A 20,221-nucleotide genomic window follows, 5' to 3' on the forward strand; every position below is an offset into this window, starting at 1 on the left:
AAACATTTAACTGGGGATGGTTTACAGTTTCAGAGGTTCAGTCCATTATCATGGTGGGAGGCCTGGCAGCGCGCAGGCAGACATGGTGCTGGAGATGCCAAGAGTTCTACATCTTGATCCAAAGGCAGCAGTGGAAGACCCTGTGCTGCAGTGGACGTAGCTTGAGGATACATGACCTCAAAGCCCACCTCCTTGGTAACGTACTTCCTCCAGTGAGGCCTCACCTCCTAATAATGCCACTCGCTATGAGACAAGCATTCAAACACATGAATCTGTGGGGCCATGGCCACCCAGCCCCTCCCCCAGCATAACATCCTCGGCTCTTCTTTTTGGTCTCATGTTCCTTCTTTGTTTCTGAAATGAACGGTAGTTTAATCTCTTTCTGTATAATTTTAAAACATTTTTTTTTCAAAGATTTATTTTAGCCAGGCATAGTGGTGCAGGTGTTTAATCCTGACACTTGGGAGGCAGAGGCAAGCAGATCTGAGTTCAAGTCCAGTCTGGTCTACAGAATGAGTTTCAGGACAGCCAAAGCTACACAGTGAGACCTTGTCTTAAAAAAGAGACGAGACAAGACAAAAGAAAAGTTCTATTTATTTTATTTTGAACTGTTTGTGTGTCCACAGAGTGAATGCAGGTACCAAGGAGGTCAGAGGAGGGGTCAGACATGGAGCTGGAGTTACAGGTGGTTGTGAAGCATATGAAGTGTGGGTGCTGGGAACTAAACCCAGGTCTTCTGAAGGAAGTCAGTGCTTTTAACCCAGAGGTCTCTTTTGACCTCTAGAGTTTGTTGTTTTCTTAAATATATATGTGTGTGTATATATATATATATATATATATATATATATATATATATATATATATGTATGTATATATATGTGTGTGTGTGTGTGTGTGTGTGTGTGTGTGGTTTTCCCACCTTTACACTTTTTACATAGGCCACTCCCTCAGTCTGGAATGCTTACCACCCAGACCTCAGCAAGGACGCAAGGCCCCCTCAGCAAGGCCCCCTCAGCAAGGCCCCCTCAGCAAGGCCCCCTCAGCAAGGACTTCCTTCGCCCCCTTTGTTTATGGATTTTGTGGCTTACTTCTTCTGTTTCATTTTCATTTTGGTCGAGCTTGTCTGGATTCTGGTTCTGGTCTTTGAGACAGAAGTCTCATGGAGTCCAAGCCAGCCTTGAATCGGCTATGTAGCCGAGGATGTCCTGGGACTCCTGATCCTCTTGCCTTGATTCCCCAAGCTAGGATTGATTATAGGAATGTCAGCACAACTGGTCCTTTTACCCTTTTCCTTAAATATTGTCTTCTCAAGACATTCTGCCTGATTAGCCCCCAGCACCTCTATTTACTTATTATTTTATTTGTTTGTTTATTTTTGAGACAAGGATTCTCTGTGTAGCCTTGGATGTTCCAGAACTCACTCTGTAGACCAGGCTGGCCTCAAACTCAGATATCTGCCTGCCTCTGCTGCCCCAGTGCTAGGATTAAAGGTGTGGGTCATCATGCCCAGCTAAGCGTGTCATTCCTTAAGGAGTTCAGTGATTTCCAGGCTGCTTCCTGGCTCTGTCAGTAACCCTGTCTACTCCTTGCCTTCGGTCATCATCTCTGCAGGCCCAGCCACTCCCTCATCGCACATTTTCCTGGCATTGTTTTATAAGGTTATGGGTCATGAGGAGACTCCTTGAAACTGAAGAAAAGCCTTGGTCGTAAAGGTGGAATCGTAGCTTCCTCACATCACCCTGAGCCTAACCCTCTGAGGAGATCAATGTCCTCTCATACGGCCCTCACAAGACATAGGGAGGTTCCAAAAAGACTCTGGATGGCCCTTTTAAAAAAAAAAAAATATTTTAAATTTCTGTATTTATTTTATGTATGAGTACACTGTAGCTGTCTTCAGACACACCAGAAGAGGGCATCAGATCTCATTACAGATGGTTATGAGCCACCATGTGGTTGCTGGGGATTGAACTCAGGACCTCTGGAAGAGCAGTCAGTGCTCTTAACTGCTGAGCCATCTCTCCAGCCCCTGGATGGCTGTTCTTTGTTACTCTGAGACACAGAGCCACCAGGAGAATCAGCTGACAGGTGACCCCAAGACATCTCCAAGTGGACTTTGGGGACTTCTTGTCCCTAGACCTCCAATCCTCCAAACTAGAGCCTCAGTTTCTGTCCTTCCCTGGCCCTCTATGCTCCAGCAGCAGCCATTGTGGAGTTGGCTTCCTGGGTATCTCCCCCAGCTTTGCCTTCTTCTCGCCACACAAGCCAGGCCTAGACCCCAACAGCCTTTCTCCCACAGCTTCACCTCTGCTCCATGGCCCCCTCCCCACAGCCTTATCCCCGCTCCATAGCCCTCCTGCCTATGGCCTTACCCTGCCTACATGGCCTTCCTCCCCAAGGCCTCACCCCCACTCTGTGGCCTCACATTCTTTCCAGGGTTCCCCTCTCCAAGCCTCACGGGCTTCCCTTAGTACCCCTCCATCCTAGCCTCTGAGAGATCTGGCAAAGCAGCACCTGTTCACACTGTGTTCTGGGCTCCAGGCTGGCTCTGCTCTGCTCTGCTTCTGAGATAAAGGTCAACACCTTAGGCTGCAGCTGAAGGTCTTTCCAGAGCAAAACTACCGCCCAGGTCTCACCTCTGCCACCGTCTTTGGAGATGCACAGGGACAACCTCTGCCCCATGCCAGCACCCGCCAGCAACACTTTCCTTCTCTCCCCACCTGCTGCAGTAAGACCTGTCGTGCTGAGTGTAGCCCATAGCCCTCTAATATGAGCGGATGGGAGGCCGTTGTGACCCAGCACACACATACACACTTGTGTGGGTGTGGCTACAGAAATCTTTGTGAACTGACTTGGTCTCCTAGGCTTAGCTGCATCCAAATCCAAGATGTGGAGCAGTGGGACCAGCCAGAAGGGGTGGCTCAGGGTCCCCACGGGTTAGGGTTGTGGCACACTCCAAAAGGAGCTCACAGGATGCTCACAGAGGTGGGATCTGGATGTCCCCCCGCAGATGTCTGTGTGTGTTTCCCTGGTGACATTGGCTTTCAGGCTAGCTTGAGAGTGTAGGGGTTAGAGAGTGCCTGTGGCACGTCTGTCCACACCCTTTTACTCCTTCCTTGCCATGGACAGCTGCTCAATGGCCTCCCTCGTATCCACCCACCCCCAGTAAGGTTCTGTATTGGTCTGGGGATGGCAGTTCAAGCATATGCTCTCTGCCCATTGGATCATAGCCTGAGACAGTCTCCTGCCTCTGCCACACCCTCCCTTCATTCGAGAACTCACTTTTTGGCCTCAGTTCCTTACCTGGAAAATGGGTTTGTAAATCCAGTTGGCGCCTTGGGAGAAGCAACTGAAACGACTGTCTGGGGCCTTTCTTACTGTTCATGGGAAATAAATAGGCCCCACTCCTCTCCCACTACCCACCATGTGACTGCTCAAGGCAGGTGACACCCCACTCCTTCCCAAAACAGGCTCTCAGGTTGGCCAGGCTGGACTCGAACTCACCGATCCTTTTGCCTCCACCTCCTTAGTCCTGGGATTGTGGGTGTGTTCTACTGTTCCTAGTTTATATGGTGCTGGGGATTGAACCCAGGGCTTCATGAATGCAAAGCAAACACTTTACCGACTGAGCTGTTAATGTAGCTGCAGCCTGAAGCGACTTAGTTTTATTTTAAACTCAAACACTCCTCCCATCTCTGCGAGCCTGGGCCTTACATATAATCAGGCCCACAAAGGTGTTTGGAATTGCATCAAGGAAAGGAAGGAATTGGGGAAGCTGGCCATACCCTGGCCAGGACATTAGGGTTTGGCATGAGAGCTCTCTTCATAGTCCCAAACATGTCTCTGCCTTTGGATACTATAGATCCATGCATCTTGATAAGGAAACAGGGACCACAGGGCTTCAAGGCTTGCTCCACCTGCCAGGAGGTCTGGCCCCTAACTCAGAAAGTACATAAAGGCCAGGCTGGCACACAGTAGGTGTTCAGAGTACAGGACTCTGACCTCTCCTGCTGCTTCCCTCTCTCCTCCTAAGTTCCTCTTCTGTGAGAGAGACGTCTCCAAGGAAACCGTAGGAATTATTTTAAGAAAAGAACCGAGGCCTTGGGTGGGAGCAGATGGTGGTTTAGGTCTCTGGGAGGCAGAGGCAGGCTGCTCTGGCCCCTGGAGGAGGCAAGGAGAGCCAGGTTGCCCCACCTCCACCCAGATATCCCAGAAAGCATCAGGGCAGGACCTGGAGGCACTTCTGTATCAGAGAAGGCAGAGGCAGAAAATGTTTCCAGCAACCCAAAGGACAAAGTGTGGCCTTGTTAATGTGTTTGCCTCCCCAATGTGTTTGCTGGCCCTGAAGATGTGCCAGCCTTGGCCCTGTGGCCTCTGTGTAAGCCGGAGACCCAGCTGTGGGGGATGGAAGAGGAAACAGTTTGGACTGAGGTTTAGTCCTGAGCTCTGGACAGCAGGTGTTCCTGTGCTGGGCAGTTCTTTCACTCACTGGCTCATTCGTTCCTCTCACACCCACAGGCTCCGTCCTCCCTGGACGTCCTCCCCAGAGCATCCTTGTGGGATTTTCCTGTCCTGTTTATACCGATGAGGAAACTCAAGCGTGGAGAAACAAAATGAGTTCTGAAGATCATACACAAAAGGCAAACATATCTCTCCCAGCCTCATCCTCAGTCTCGATAGACCCATCACCTTGAGCAGAGGCCCCTACTCCTTACAAGGACATAGAGTCTGTCATGATTCATCCCCTGCTGACCTATGTGGCTCTTTATCTCCATGATCTGACTCTTGTGCACCAGTCTCTGCACATGCCCTCAGGATGGGGAGTCCTCCCTGCCCTCCACTTGTGCCTCAGGTTCCATCCTTTGTCTCTGCAGACCAGGACTCCCACTCTGTGGATGATGGGTTGGGGTCCCTCTGAGACAGCGCTGTTCTCTCTAGTCTCCAAAGGCCACTGTGCCTGAGGCATAGTCTAGATGGGTATCTGTGAAAACGCTTCCTGAGCCGCCAGGGAGCACGGAGATTTCCCCTCCTAACTTCAGTTTGTTCTCCAAACATTTTGCAGGCACCTCCTCCATGCCAGGCCTGGTGCCAGCCCTGGGGATAGCCATAGCTCAGCCTCAAAAACCACTAAGTTACACCGCCTGCCATGCAGGGTTCCCTGTTTGTGTCTACTTTCCATGAAAACTGAGGCCCAGCAAGGAGGTTGGTTACATTGTAGCCAGTTGTGCCATAGCCAGGATTAGAACCCAGGTCTCATCACTCAGCCCACATTCCATCAGCACGGAGAAGCCAGGGTAAAACCAAGCAGAGGATCTAGGAATAGTTGGGAAATACTGGTAAGGTGAGAGATAGGAAGAGGATAGTCCCTGTTGTCCCCATGCTGGGAGAAATTTCCCTTACAGTTTTAGAATCTTGTTTGTAGGCAGCTGAAGACAATCAGCTGGTAAAAGTGCCTGCCACGGGGCCTGACAACTCCATCATCAGAACCCAGCGGTAGCAAGACAGATGGGATTCCTGCAAGCTGTCCTCTGACCTCCATACGTGCCTCAGCACTGACACACACTGTGGTACACATACACACACACACACACACACACACACACACACACACACACACACACACACAAATAAATGCAATTTAAGAAGAATTTCCCCCTTGCTTTGGCTGGGTCTGTGGCATGAAGTTACACAGATACAAGAGGTCATGGTGGGTATCAAGTCTGACAAGCACTTCTATTTGAAAAAAACTTGAAGTAATTCTGAGTCTCAAAGAGCAACTTCCAGACTCATGTACATATGTCAGTCTGAGTCCCCAAAAGCAGACCTTAAACCAAACCCTTGAGTATACAGAGTTATCTGGGAGGTGATGGAGGCAGCCCGAGGGACTGAAGGGGATGAGAGTGGGCGGGGGGAGTTAATAAAATGTACCCTAGGGAGCAGGTGACCACTGTGGGCCACTGGCCTCTATCCTACATCTGAGGGTTAGTGAAGAACATCTCAGAGCCATTGCTCCCAAAGACTGGTGGCTGGGTCTTCAGACCCTGCCAGCTTTCAAAGCTTCTCCTGGGGATGTGGACCCTACCCTGTACTCCAGCTGTCTTGGGCTTGCCCTGGGCGACTCCAACCCCACCCAACACGGTCAGGCACAGAAGGGCAGCAATGTGGGCACCTATGGGTCAGGGTCAGGAGCTGTCCACTGCAGCTGCAGCTAGAGGCCAAGGTCAGTGTTTGCTACATTGTTCCAGACAAGTGCATCTTTATTGGATTTTCCAGTGAGACATATCACCTCTGAGTGAGTCATTCTGAGACTGAGCCTTGAAGAGGCATGTGATGAGAGAGGAGGTAGAGAAGCAGGAGTCTCAGAGAGAATCCTGAGTCTAGACCTGAGTCGTGAGATGTCACCAGGACTGGCTTAGGGGAGCTAGGAGGGTCAAAGCTGCCAACTCCGGGCTCCAAAGTTCAGGCTCTACTCTGCGTATTTTGTATTTTGTATCTGTATTTTGAAGAGGGATGACAGAGATGTGCCCAGAATACCTTCTTGGGGGTTGACATGAAGGATGGATTGGAAGGGGAGCCTGGGATAGGAGGTCTGGCAGGAGATGCTTGCAGGAACCTGAGACCCAGGATGCACTGGGAAAGCCCTGTCTTCTAATGTGCCTGAATAGCTGGCTCAGCCTGCACTCCAGGACGGTCTTGACCCATCTTGGTGAAACGGGCCTTGCTATCTAGAAAGACCACCACTGAAGTTACCTCTGCCAAGTGAGCTCTCTGCTAGGAATATTTCCAAGCTGGGTCAGGCATTCCATCCGCCTTCAGGGTCCTTTCTGAATCCCACAGCTCTGGCGCCTGTACAGTGGCAGCTGGAAAGTTCCATGGCAGGTGTGGAGCAGTCCTGGAGGATCAGAGCACCATAGCCTCTTCTCTACCACCGTGCTCCCTTCTGGTCTCTGGACTGGGTTAGACAAATGTTCGCTGGTCTTTAATTACTGTACCTCTTGCCCACAGATTCCTGATTGTTCATGTTACCAGGCTATACTGGGATTGAACAATCCTCTCCTAAACACATATCTATCTGCCCTTCTACTTTGATTTTTTTTTCTTAGATTTCATAGGCTAGCCTGGAATTTACAGTGTAGCCCAGGCTATCCTTGAATTGCCTTGCCACTCTTACCTCAGCACTGGGATGACAATATGAGCCAACCCACTTGGCTCTTCCCCCTCCTTCTATCACCATAAAATTTTCTTTAAACTTCATTTTATGTATATAAATGTTTTGTTCACATGTGTGTCTGTACACCACGTGAGTGCCTGGTGCCCATGGATATCAGGAGAGGGCATCAAATCCCTGGGAACTGGGGTTATGGAGACGGTTGTGAGCTGCCATGTTGGGGCTGGGAATTGAACCCCAGTCCTTTGTCGATGCAGTAAGTGCTCTTAACTGTGGAGCCATCTCTCCATTCCCAGCTCTGACTCTTTTGATAATGCATTCTGAGGCTAGAGTTACTCGTTGATTACAAGCGCTTGTGACTCTTCCAGAAGATTAGAGTTCAGTTTCTAGCATCCATGCTGGGTGGCTTAGAACCTGTGACTTCAGCTCCGGGGCACCTAACAACCTCTTCTAGCTTCTTGGATAGGCACACACACAGATAAATATCAGATTTAAACTTAGTCATTTATTATATAAATGAATTTCCATTTTAAGTGTTTTAATTATAAATTTGATGTATTTGCCCCCAGCGTCTACTTGTTTGAGACAGGCTGTCTTGTCACCTGCTATGACCGCCTAGCTAGCTGGTTTGTGAGCCTCCAGTCTCCACCTCCCTTGTTTGCATGAGTTCTGGGCACCCAACATTTGGTCCTCAAGTTTATGTGTCAAGCTCTTTATCTGAGCATTCTCCCCGTGTCTTGTTGTGGAGGGTGGGGGGAGAGGAGAATGGAGGGCAGGAGGGAGAGAGAGACAGGAGATGTGTGAGAGGGTGCACGTGTATGAGTGTGAATGCTAACACATGCATGTGTTAATACATGTGTGTGACTGTGTGTGACTGGCCACACATGTCAGTCTCCTTAGTCAGTGTCCACATTCCTTTTTTAAGACATTGTCTCTCCCTGGGTCTAAAGCTCATCACCTTGGCTAGGCTGGCCAGCCAACAAGTTTCTGGGATCCCCATTCCTGCTCCCCTCTCCCATTTTTTACATGAGCTGAGGTCCTGGTGCTAATACAGCAGGCACTTTGCCAACTGGGCTTCCCCAGCCCTCTCTTCCCTTTTTTTTTTTTTTTTTTTTTTTTTTTATCTCAGACACTCGGAGCTAACAGCCCTGCCTTCATGATGCACTCACTTCAGCATTGGTGCAGGCATGGACTTCGTATGAACACAGCACATTAAATGAGCTTCTCTCCCTGGTCCACCTCGTTCTCGGTCTCATTATGTGTATGAGAATCTAGATAATATGCCTTTGTTCTTACTTACTTATTACTGTATGTTAACAGCCACACCTTGTGCAGGCTTTTGTCAAGTGAGACTGTTGATTGGAATCTGTTTATGTCACGTGTGATTCTGATCCCGTTGTTCTATGACCGTGGCATCTATATTCATTCATTGATTTACTCTCCTTGTGGTTGCTAACTGGACTGCCTTCAGGTCTTCTGCATTGCAAATGGTCTCTATGCACCTTCCCAGGCATCTCCCACCTCTGTCCAGTGTCTCGTGGGGACCTGCAGGGTAGGTCCTTAGGAACTTGGTAGGCATTCAGACTCCCGGGTCCTGCTGAGGAGTCATGTTTGGGAACTGAAGGGATGCTGTGCACTTGACACCAGTGAGATTGGTGGATCCCCATGGGTGTTCCAGCTCCCCCTCCTTCCAATAGTATGTCAGAACTGCCTCTGGTCTCCATCCTTGCTAACTTTTGGATTGTCTTAGTCACTTTTGCTGGTCCATGGGCATACAGCAGCATCTGGTCGTGGCCTTGGTTCATGACCCCATTAAACTAACAAAGCCAGGCATGGTGACTGCCACCTGTTTACATCTTGTGAGCCTCCTGATGCTTTCTCTCACTTAGCCCAACCCTGCCTTTGTGTCTTCTGTTGTCTCAGCTGGAGGCATCTCCCCATGTCACTCCTTGTCACCTCCTCCAGGAAGCCTGTCTAGACTTCTGCTCTTTAACCTCACAGAAAGAAAATTACTGTGTCATTGTCCCTTCATTTTCTTCCTGGGAGCCCCACGTTCACCAAGGACCTTGGAGTCCTGCATGGCTCAATCCCACAGTGGTAAGAATGTTCTAATTCATTTTCCATCATTTTTAGGAAGTGTTTACATTTTCAAACAGTCTAAATTATATATATATATATATATATATATGTATATGTATATGTATATATATGTATATATATATATGTATATATATATGTATATATATATGTATATATATATGTGGCATAGACCATAACATATATATATATATATATATATATATGATGGTGGCATAGACACAGTAGAGTTTCATTCAGTCACAAGGACAGTGAAATTATGTCCTTTGCAGGGAAATGGATGGACCTGGGGATTATCATGGTAAGAAAATAAAGCAGCTTCGGAGAGACAAACAGTGTGTGTTTTCTCAAACACACAGAGTCTACATTTAATGTATGCACATTATATAGATGTGCCATGAAAGCAGAAAGGGGAGGAAGGAGGCTGGCAAGGGGAGGGGTAGAGGTGGATGAGAGGGAGGGGGAGGCCAAGGGGTAAGGGAAGGGTTGGGGGGGCACAGAGACATAGTATATAAAATGTCATTATGAGCCCATTATTTTGTATATTAACAAAAAAAAAAATGAATTAAAATGTCCGAATTGCTAGTTTCTCTTAGCAAAATCAGAAGACATGGCCTCACGGGGACGTCTCTCCTAGGGTGCTGGTGTGGAGGGAAGCAGATTCCTGTAGCCCACACTCATACCCTGTGCAGGCTCTATGGCCATGTGGGCTTGTGACCCCTGCCTACGCTGGCATGCCTGTTGTGTCTTTCAGTCTCTCTCCTCCTTCCATTCTCCCCCTCCTGCCTCTCCCCTGCACAGCCCCAGCAAGCCCCCTGGCCTTTCCTGCCTCTCCTAGTCACTGTCCACGTCACAACCCTGCTCAAGAATCAGCAACTCATGGACTCCTTCTTCCCTTCCTAGACACCACCTGACTTGTAACAAGAAGTATCATCACAATATAAATGTATCTGGTTTACAAATGTCTAGATAACAGCACAACAGACGTGCCTGCATGCTTGCTCCAGCTTCAGAAAGGAGTCATTTCCACACACTGAAGCCATTATCACACTCCCGTCCCCTGTCCTCAGGCTGCTAGTTGTCAAAATCTGCTATTCATCATGTCCCCAAATAATACACAGCCTTGTGTTGGAGTGTTTTCAAACTATGCGTCCAGCTCTTCCTTCTGCAACTTGCTTTTTAAAAAATCCATATATATATACATATATATATACACACACATATATGTTACATATATATACATATATGTTACATATAATTTTAAGGAATTCAGGTGAAGCTCACAAATCATAAAGTCCATGTCCGAGTCGTCACAAGCCAAGTGTGGTTCTGTGACCCATCCTACCAGATGTTTGAGGCTCATGGCATGGGGACAGCCTTCTGTGGTCACTGTTTGCCCAGGCTCCAGACATCGGCTGTTTAGTCTGTGAGCAGCTTTTCATTTATAGTCAGTGCTGCTGTACGCGTCGGTGAACAAGGCCTTGGAACTCTTTTCTGAGGCCTGCACCTGCTCATTTTAGCCAACTACATAGTGCAAGGCCACTGTCCAGCCCTGTCAGAGGCTTCGGAATCCATGGAGGTCTTCTCAGCTACCGAAGGGAAAGGACCCTGTTCCTCTCTACTGACAGCTGCCCGAATCTACAACCCCTCTTCTCCTGCCCTCCACCTTCCTCCTCTCCGGCTCCAAACTGACCTCTCCTCTGCCTGTCTCAGCCAGGAAGCCAATTCCGGCAGCATGGGCCCTGGCGTATCTCCTCTGGGCCAGTAGCTGTAGTTGGCGGGAGTCCTAGTAGCTCAGCACAAAGGCTGGGAGAAAGGGAAGGGTGTTTCTTGTTTTTTGTTTTGGAAGGGTGGGCCAGTAGTGTGAGAAGCTGGTACATGAAATTGCTTTGGGTCTTGAGGGATGAGTAGGAGTTTGTCACTGAAAGATGGTGGGAGGGCATCGCAGGCTCAGGGAAGGGGAGAGGCTAGGACTAGAATAGTGGGCTAGAGACGTGAGGAGGGTGGGCAGGCAGTAGAAGAGAAGAAAGGGGCCTGGAGGAGCCTCGGCTGCACACCTAGTATTCTCCAGGGACAGCTGTGTGGGAGCCAGGGGAGGAGGCGCATCCATTTGACACCTACTGAATGCCACGATCCAGTAAGGAGAGCTTACCTACAGTCATTATCTCTTCGGTTTCTTAAGGAGGTAGATGCTATGTTATTCCCATCGTGCGGATAGAAAAGCGGGCTCAGGGAGAAGCGCCCTAGTCCGCGATCACAGAGCCCCCCGCGAGAAGGAGGACAAGTGCCCGGCCACGAATTCCAGAGACGCGTTAGCTAGGTACTGCTGCCCAAAACAAGGGTTCTCCTGGAAGCGGGTCACCGGGAGGGGGCACCCGATCCTAGAGACAGGAACCCCAACGGGAGAAAGAGGGGTGAGAAGAAGCCTGACTCCCGCAGCGAGACCCAGACCAGCGCATTTTTCCTGTGCCTCAGTTTCCCTACACCACAGTGGACGCAGCCCAAATACCTCCTGCCGACCCACTCAACCACCGGGTTTCCAAGTTCCCGCGCCACCGCGGCCAGCGCTGTGTAACCTCGCTCCGGTAGCCTGCCCTCTCTGGACGACCGGCCGCAGATTCCCAAGCGCTCTTTCAGCTACACACCCTGCGGCCGCAGCCGCGGTGCCCCTCCCCTCCCCTCCCCTTCCCCCGGGCGGGCGGCGGGGGTGGCGCGCCGGGCCCTGAGCGGCCCCCGCGGTCCCCCGCAGCCCCGGGCCCCCGGCCGGATCCGCGCCTGGTTTTGGGCGCAGCCGCGCGGCCCCCTCCCCCGCGCGCGTCTCCCCGCCCCCCGCCCCCTCCCCGCCGCTCTCGGGGAGCCGGGGCCGCGCGGCTCCTCCTCCCGCAGCCGCATCTGGGGCGCCGCGCCGGCCGGAGGAGAGGCATGGGGCGCCCGCGGGCCGGGGCCGGGGCCGGGGCCGGGGCCTAGGCGAGCGACGCTGAGAGAGAGCGAGCGAACGGAGCAGGCGCAGCGCAGAGGCCGAGTGGACCGAGGCGGTCGAGCGCCGGGCGCAGGTGAGTGCGCGGGGGTGGCACGCGTCAAGACCCTCCTCCGAGGCTAGATCCCGGGCAGCCCCCGGCCGCGGGCAGACCCCGGGACAGACGCGCTCGGCGCCGGGGTCTCCTGGATCCTCCGACGGGCGGCGGCGCCGGGGCCTGGAGCCGGACGCGGGCCGGCCCCTCCGATGCTGCCAGCCCTTCCCCGGCTGGGCGCCGGAGCTGCTCCCGGCCCTCCATCCGCAGGCGGCGGATAGCGGCAGCCCCCTCTCGGCTGCGTGTCGGGGCGGCCCGAGCTCCCTTGCCCTCAGCCTGCCGCACGCTCGTACTCCCTTCCCGGGATCTCCCCGGGACCCGGCATCCGGGGAGGGGGCGGGCGACCCCGCGCCGCATCGCCCCCGGCGCGCTCGCGTGCCCGGGAGGGGCTGAGCGACCCTGGCACCTGGGCTGTGGGGGGGCGCTCACATGGCCACGGGAGGCCCCCACGTGCGGCGCCCCGCGGGAACCGGGGTTCGCGTACAGAGCGGGTGGAGGGTAGACCAGGTGGCTGCGGAGGCCAGCTGGGTCCAGATGTGCAGGGCCTGCTAGGAGGGGACATGTGCTACCTGGGCAAGTGATGGTCCCTGGGCCTCTCTGGGCAGAGCCTGCCTTGTCGGATTCCAATCCAGCCCTTCATCCATCTCCTTTCTCGCGTTCTTCTACGCTGCTGCCTGTGTTACGGAGAGGGGCTGTCACCGACTGTTGATGTTATGGGGGAAAATGAAATGGGGGAAGGGTGGTGGGTAGGTGGGTGGGTGAAGGCCAGTTGTGGCGGAGGTACCCATAGGATGGGAACCTTACGCTTGGAGGACTGTGCTGATGGCGGTGGGGGTGGGGGACGTCCCAGCACCTCCACCTGCTTGGAAGTAGAAATGGCAGAGGGGGAGGGGGCTGCAGTCCCCAGCCCTAAGGAGGCTGGACTGCCCCGCCTCTACTCTTGGCACCTCCTGCGCGGTGGGGGAGGGTCCGGTCCCTCTGCCTCTGTGGCTTCACTTGGAGGAGGTGATGGCTAGAGGCTGTACAGGACCATGTCAGAATGTCTGTTGGAGGAGTCTGGATTCTTTCCCTCAGGTGGCTGCCTCTCTCCCCTTCCTCTGGTATAGAAAACTGTGGGCTGCCTGGGCCAAGGGTGGTCTGAGGGGCCTGAGCCAGACTGATATAGGACAGCGGGACTGGGTGGGGCCGCAGAGCTGGCTTCCGGGCTGATGGCTGAGGCTCCGGTGTTAGGAGCCACTGTTGGGGGCCACCCTCCCCCTCAGCTGGGCTTCAGGACTGCTCAACAAGCTCCGAGTATGCTCCCAGTAGCTTCTGAGGATGCTATCTGTGCACGTGGGGCAGGCGTGTGTGCTTGTCTCTGTATTGGGGTAGGGGTGGGATAGAGTGCGTGGGTTCTCCTGGCGCTGGGGAATGCCCGGTGTGCCTCTGTGAGTGATGTCTGCGAAGCCCTCATCCATTTAGGCCAGGTGGAGCTGGGCTGGGCACTGGAGAGGTAGGTGGGCAGGGCTCTGAATCCAGAGAAAGTGTGGGGTAGGCAGGGCCTGATGACTGACTTAGAGAACCGGGTACCCAGGAAGCATCCTGCTGGTGTCAGCCAGAGATGAGCTGCAGGTTTGAGGGCTCTGCCCGGGCGCAAGGCTGCTTGGCAGCCGAGCCTGCTGTTTTGAAAGGAGAGCTGCGCAGCACTTAGGGGCCGAGGGTGGAACGTGTACTTGGAGCTTCCAGAGGACTCAGTGACGTATCTAGTGTATCAGGGCTCCCAGTGGCATCTTGTTAGGTTTTTGTGGCTCACAGGCGTCTGGCTTCATAAATGCCGGTGTATGTACGCACTGAGGGATGCTGTCTGTTGCCCTTTACCCGGCAGAGAATAGGTGGTCTTGCCCCTCCCATACAGCTGTAATCGATGAGGATTCATTCATTTGAAAAAAAAATTAAAAATAGCATTCTCCAGTGGACTTCAGTATGTTTTCATTTAAACATTCCGAAATGCGAATGAATAAAATCTGAATTCTGATTTTCTTTTTTTGGAAAGCATATAGCTGGTCCATAGCTCCCAGCCTGAAGCCCAGCCCCCTTCCCGCAGCAACTACCTCGGAGCTGCATCTTGCTCCCTATCTTCTCTCACTTCGGCTCTGGTCTCCCTGGCCTGCTTTCAGTTCCTGGACTGTGTTCAAGTTGCCTTTAGCCTCAGGGTCTTTGAGCATGCTGGGTCCTCTGCCCATATCCCCGACCCCACACCCACATCACCTGCTTAACTACTTATCAGACTGGCCTCATCCTAAGTATTGCTTTTTGGAAGGAAAAAAAAAAAGCCTCCTCAGTGCCCAGGCCACTCTGTGTCCCTGTCAGTGTCTCCACAGCCCCAAAACCTCTACTTTACTACTCCAGCCACAGTTCTGTACCACATGTGGTTGATGTGAGAGGGGCAGTGACACACCTTCCCATTAGCCTCCCTGCGCTGAGGACTGGTCTTGACTGGTCTTGACTGGCTGAAGGAATTTGCTCCTGTTTTTATTTATTTATTTATTTATTTATTTATTTATTGTCTTGAATGAATGGGTGAGTGTGAACTGGGGCATTCCAAGTGGAGGGCTGAGTGATGGGCACAGAATATACTTGGCCAAGTCCCATTGCCCACATGACTGTCCCTATGGGTTCCTCTGCCTCCAGCTGGCTCTGTACATGCAAAGGCACTTGGCAGGCTTGTGGGAGTTAGAGGTCTGTGGCCTCTAAAATCCCAGTGTGTCCGTGGGAGTCCAGAGGTTCTGGCAGAGGCTGAGGTCGTGCTTGGGGAGGTCCAGCATCATTGGGCATCCTGTGGCCCTGTGGTCTGGTACCTGCTCCTGCATCACTTCATGGGGTCACATCAGTTGCCAGTTACCGCTTGTTGCATTTATGCGGGGGGGGGGGGGGGGGGGGGGGGGGAAGTGCTGCCAGTTTCTAGTTTCTCACCTGCTATTCCTTCTTTGGGCCACTAGTGTTTCCTGTTCCACTCAGTTCTCAGTGCTGGGGGACAGAGAGTCAAATCAGAGGAGATCTGGTATGTTAATTGCTACTCTTCCTGTTCTGGGGGCCCATGTTGCCCTGTGCTGGAAACATGTCCCCGAAAATATGTGCTGCTCTGAGGATGGAGGCCTCAGGGATTTGGTTGGATAGAGGCTGAAGGAGCAGGACTCTGCAGGCCGAGGAAGGACCCCACTGGCATTCATAAAACCAGGAGGGCAGCCTGCATCCTAATCAGAGAGGTGGCCTTCTAAGTGGTCCTCAGAGACACTGGTCCTGAAGGTGAGCTCCTTCTGTGCACACTTTGGGGTGCCGGATGGGGCTTGGTCTGCTCTAGTAGGCATGTGTGTGTACAGGTCCAGGGTTGTGGTCCACAGACTGAGAGGGGCTGGCGGTCTCTCCTGATGGACAATCCTGTCATTAAAGAGGTGAAGTGGACTGCCTTAGGTTGAGACCTCACTGTTGACTGAACTCTGACTGGGCACACTGACGGCTGGTACCCAGCAGGGCTTCCTATGAGGAGGGTACAAAGACAAATGCATGCTCAGCCCTCTGGACTCTTGGTTGGCCGCTTAGCTGCACACGACTGCCTTTCTTCTGTATATGTGGTCTGGGGGGCCAGTTATTGTCAATTCTGTGTCTACCTACTCAGTAGTCTCCTGGCAACAACCTCAAGCCAAGATTGGAGCCTTTAGGGTCTGCTCAGCACTCTGCAGTTTGCAGGTCACATTTAATTTCTGCACTTTCTAGCTATATCCTTGGTAGGGATGATGAAGAGGAAATATCTTAATGTGCTTGCCCGGCGGGGAAACTGAGGCACAGGACCTGCCCACGGTCACTCAGAGGATGGAGAGTGGGCCCCCAGTCCAGGAACCTCAATCTCTGGGCCCTAGGGGTAGCCAGTTGTGTCAAGGCCTCTCTGGAGTAGATGGCACATCACTTCCTGAGCAAGGAGCAGCCTGGATCCTTCTCTGCTGGGTTTCGCAATGCCGCCTCCTCCCCACCGAGCTGTCTGACGTGGCCTTTTCAAAAACCCAAAATGAATGGAAGCACATTTTGTTTGGAGAATTTTGCTACACCCCTCACTAGGGCTGGTTGCAAAACCAGGCTTGGGGATTCCTGCTAATGTTGACAATGATAATAATAATAACAGCCGTTATCAGCAGCTGACAGTTAAAAAACAAAAAACAAAAAACAATTATCTGCTTGATAAAGCATCATTGACCATCTCCCAGAACTAAGCGGATGGTTCAGGATCTGCTACTTAGTAATATTGACTCCAAGCCTCCTATATCTGCTTCAGCCTCTCCTACACACCCCATTCTTATTAGCTCCATTTTACAGGTGAGGAAACCGGATAGACATGGAGAACTTTTAAGTAATTGGATCAAGGCCACATAGATGGCAAAGCCCTGGTACCAGGATTTGGATCTAAGTTAGCAAATTTAGAGTCTCACCTTAACTCCATTGTCTGGGGATCCTGAAGTGTTCTGCTTGTCCACCAGCACATGATGGGTGTGAGGTTTGTGGGGATCAACTGCAGTAGGCTCAATCCTGGCTTTGGGGAACCTGACCGCATCCACTGGAGATGGATCCCCACCTGGCAGAGTTAAGCAGCCTAGGGCAGCCGTTGAATTCAAGGGTCATAGGTAGCAGCTCTGTGAGAGGCCTGATCTGAGCTTAGACTGCCGTTCCTCCACCCGTTACATGGTGGTTACTAGAGGAGACTGTGACCCACCCTTAAAACATCCTAGAGGTGTGAGGATGTTATATGGGTGGTAAGAAGTGACCACCACTGCCAGCCCACGATGGGAAGCAGACAAGGTGTTTGGTTCCCAGGATCTTTTGGTTAAGAAGCAGGCTTCTTTCCTCTGAAACAGAGCAGCAACGCCCCTAGAGACCCATCTCCAGGAGTGGTATCACACATGGTCAGAGGGACATTTGGTGCTCTCAGGGGTCACCATGAGAAAGCCCAGGATGGGGTCAGAGTGCATCTGGTGATACAGAAGAGTGGTGGAAACCCTAGCATATACATGGATCAAGACCCACTGGTACATAATTGAGTGCCTACTGTGTACCCAGCATTGCATGGAACCTCAGACAGGATTAGGAGACCATCCTGACTGGGAGGCACTGGGACACCATACACCCCAAGTTCTGGTCTTGGGGTATCAAGCAGTTGGCTTCTGGGCTTAGGCATTTGTCTTTGTGTAGTGACAGGCTCCTGGTGGGTCTCAACATCTGTCGAGTGTGTGCTGTGTGTTTGAGGGAGTGTAAGAAAGATAGTGGACTGCTTGATGTCCTGTTGCTGTGTTTCCTGACCCAGGGCCTGCACCTCTCTGAGCTCCGTGGACCCCATCGCTTTTATGGGGTGGGGGTGCCGTCTGAGTCTTTGCCAGCTCAGCTCTCTGTAACTACAGGGGTGAACTGAGCTGGACTTCCCTCCAGGTCCCAGGAGTCTGGTGTTGTGTTCTCACCCTGACAACTGCCTGGCTTTCCCACTACCCTCTATCCCGAACCCCTGCTAAAGGGAGGGAGCTTTTATTCCCACCTACTGTAGGCTGACTGGGCGATGTCATAGTGATATGCCCATGGACTGCAGAGCACAGCTTGGAAACGGGGATCAGGTTTGCTCAAAACGGGGGAAAGTTTCTTCCCACCACCCTGGCACCCCAGCTGCCTGCCTGCCTGCCTGCCTGCCTGCCTGCCTCCCCCGGCTGTTGCCAAGCCCAGCGTCCTTAGCTCTGCTAGATCTCCTAGAAGCTAGAGCTCTCTGGAGGCTCTGAGTGCCACAGCCTTGCTGGTCCTCAGGCTCCAGTGTCCTCCTTTGCTCAATAGCATGAACTATGTGGGGCTGGGCTCCGGGCTCTGCAGCGTTGCAGTGACCCCTCTGGAGGCTGCTTATCTGGATGCAACCTGCCTTGGGTAGAGATGGCTTCTGGGCTCTCTGCCACCAGTATTTTCTATGTGTGAAGTCCACACTGAGGGTGTGGGGTGCTGTGCTCATTCCTGTTTGTGAGCAAGGAGACTGGGGCTCGAGGGGAGGGGCATTGAGCCAGCAGGTGGTGGGGTAGGATTTGAACCTAGACATGGCAGCACGGGACAGTCCAGGCAGGAAGCTAGGGCCCCAGCCGGAAGCCACCTGGGGACCAAGCTTCTGTGCATTCTCTGGTCTCAGTTTCCTCTCTGTGTTTTGGGAGTTGAGAGTGGTGTGGAGTGCTGCTGTGGTCACAAGTTAAGAGGTGTCAGCATCTCACACCTTGGCTTCTCAGAGACTTGCCGGCTGTGAGGGATTCCTAGAGGACTGGGCCCTTGTGAAACCTCCCAGGGACTGTGTGGAAATGGGGGGAAGGAAGGCAGCTCTGGGTGGCCCCAGAGGCCCTGCTCAGCCCTGGACCCAAACTATTTCTGCCTGTATGTGGGTTTCATCTGGCCTTCCAGGCATTCAGAGTGCAGTGTGATGGGGGAGCTCCAGTTGCCTGGCTGCCCCTGTTGAATGTTATGTGTGCAGTGTGTTTGTATGTGTAATGCATACGTGTGTGTGTGTGTGTGTGTGTGTGTGTGTGTGTGTGTGTGTGTGGTGGGTATATTGGAGGTATGTGTGGGACATGTATGCTATGTGGTACGTGGAGAGGTACATGTGACGTGTTTGTATGTGTCTGTGGCATGTGGTGGTATGTATGTCTGGGGAGTGAGGAGATATATGTGCCATGCATTAGGTGTGTAAGGCGGTAAATGTAGTACAGGTGTATGGTGTGTATATGTGTGGCATATGGGGAGGTGCATGAGATACATGTATGTGGTGTGTGGATGTGTTATATGTGGGAAGATGTATTTGTGTGTGGTATTGTGAAATGGGAGGACATATGTAGTGTGTATGTATGGTGTGGAGGGGTGGGGGTGTGTGGTATGGGGTATACATGGTGTGTGTGTAGGTATCCGCATGGTATATGTGGGCCATACGTATATCTGTGACATTGGGACAAAGTGTGCCAGCATGTGAGGGATGTGTGTGTGTGTCCGGTGTGTATGAGAGACACTCTACCCCAACTCTGGCCAGGCCTTTTATATATTGTTGAATCATTCTGACACTGGGACAGAGATACATAGACATTGTCATCCCTTGGGGCTTACCTTCTCTACCTCCTTTTCTCATTCCTGAATATTCATTCAGAAAACACATGTCAAGTGCCTGCTCCATGCTGGGCATACACAGTGAACAAGTGGCTGGTCCCTGCCCCGAGGAGCCATGATCCTCTTGGGAGGCCTGCAGTCGTTACATAACCTTCTGGATGAATATAAACTGAAGGCAGTGACAGGCGCGCTGCCACGCAGAACACCATAGTTAGTGTTGAGCATCAGGGTGGACTGTCCTCCAGGAAGTACCTGAGACTGGGATAGCTGGTCCAGAGCCCTGAGGTAGGGGCAGCATGGAATGCCAAGGTGGCAGGCAAGAGAGAGCAAGCAGAGACTTGGTGTGAGTTAGAGTCAGGCAGGCCACATGGTCTTCCTGGCTACAGAAGACTGCTGGCATGTGAAGAAACTGAGGTACAAGGAAACGAAGCCACCTAGGCAGGACTGGAAGCTTGGTGGGATGGGGACTGGTATAGTCTGCTGGGTGGAGCCCTTGTCCATTGCTGTGTCTCCTCCGCGACATTTGAGTGGGTTTTTTAAAGTGTCGAAGAGACCTGGGGAGCAGCAGGACTCCCTCCAGCTTCTGTGCGTCCCTCCCCAGCCTCCAGCCTCTCCTGGGTACGTGCTTCTCAATGAAGGAAACCAGGGAGCCACAGATGACTCCTGAGCAGGGCAGGCCCACAGTGCTCCCCTGGCCAGCAACTGCCAGGTTTCCCGGCATTGGCATAGAAAGTTGGCTGCCTGCCCACCT

General features: G+C 52.3%; 1 protein-coding gene across 3 annotated transcripts in view; it reads left to right on the forward strand.

The window, feature by feature from the left end:
- Positions 1-12,159: 12,159 nt before the first annotated feature.
- The window catches only part of Dlgap4 (DLG associated protein 4), a 147,719-nt gene continuing 139,657 nt past the window's right edge, over positions 12,160-20,221 (forward strand). For 2 of the 3 annotated variants that reach the window (XM_076930114.1, XM_076930115.1), the window contains exon 1: positions 12,160-12,315. The gene's annotated coding sequence lies outside the window, so the exon portion shown is untranslated. The remainder of the gene's footprint in view (positions 12,316-20,221) is intronic. The other variant, XM_034496877.2, reaches the window with a different exon arrangement.

This window comes from Arvicanthis niloticus, chromosome 2, assembly GCF_011762505.2.
Source record: "Arvicanthis niloticus isolate mArvNil1 chromosome 2, mArvNil1.pat.X, whole genome shotgun sequence".
Taxonomy (NCBI): Eukaryota; Metazoa; Chordata; class Mammalia; order Rodentia; family Muridae; genus Arvicanthis; species Arvicanthis niloticus.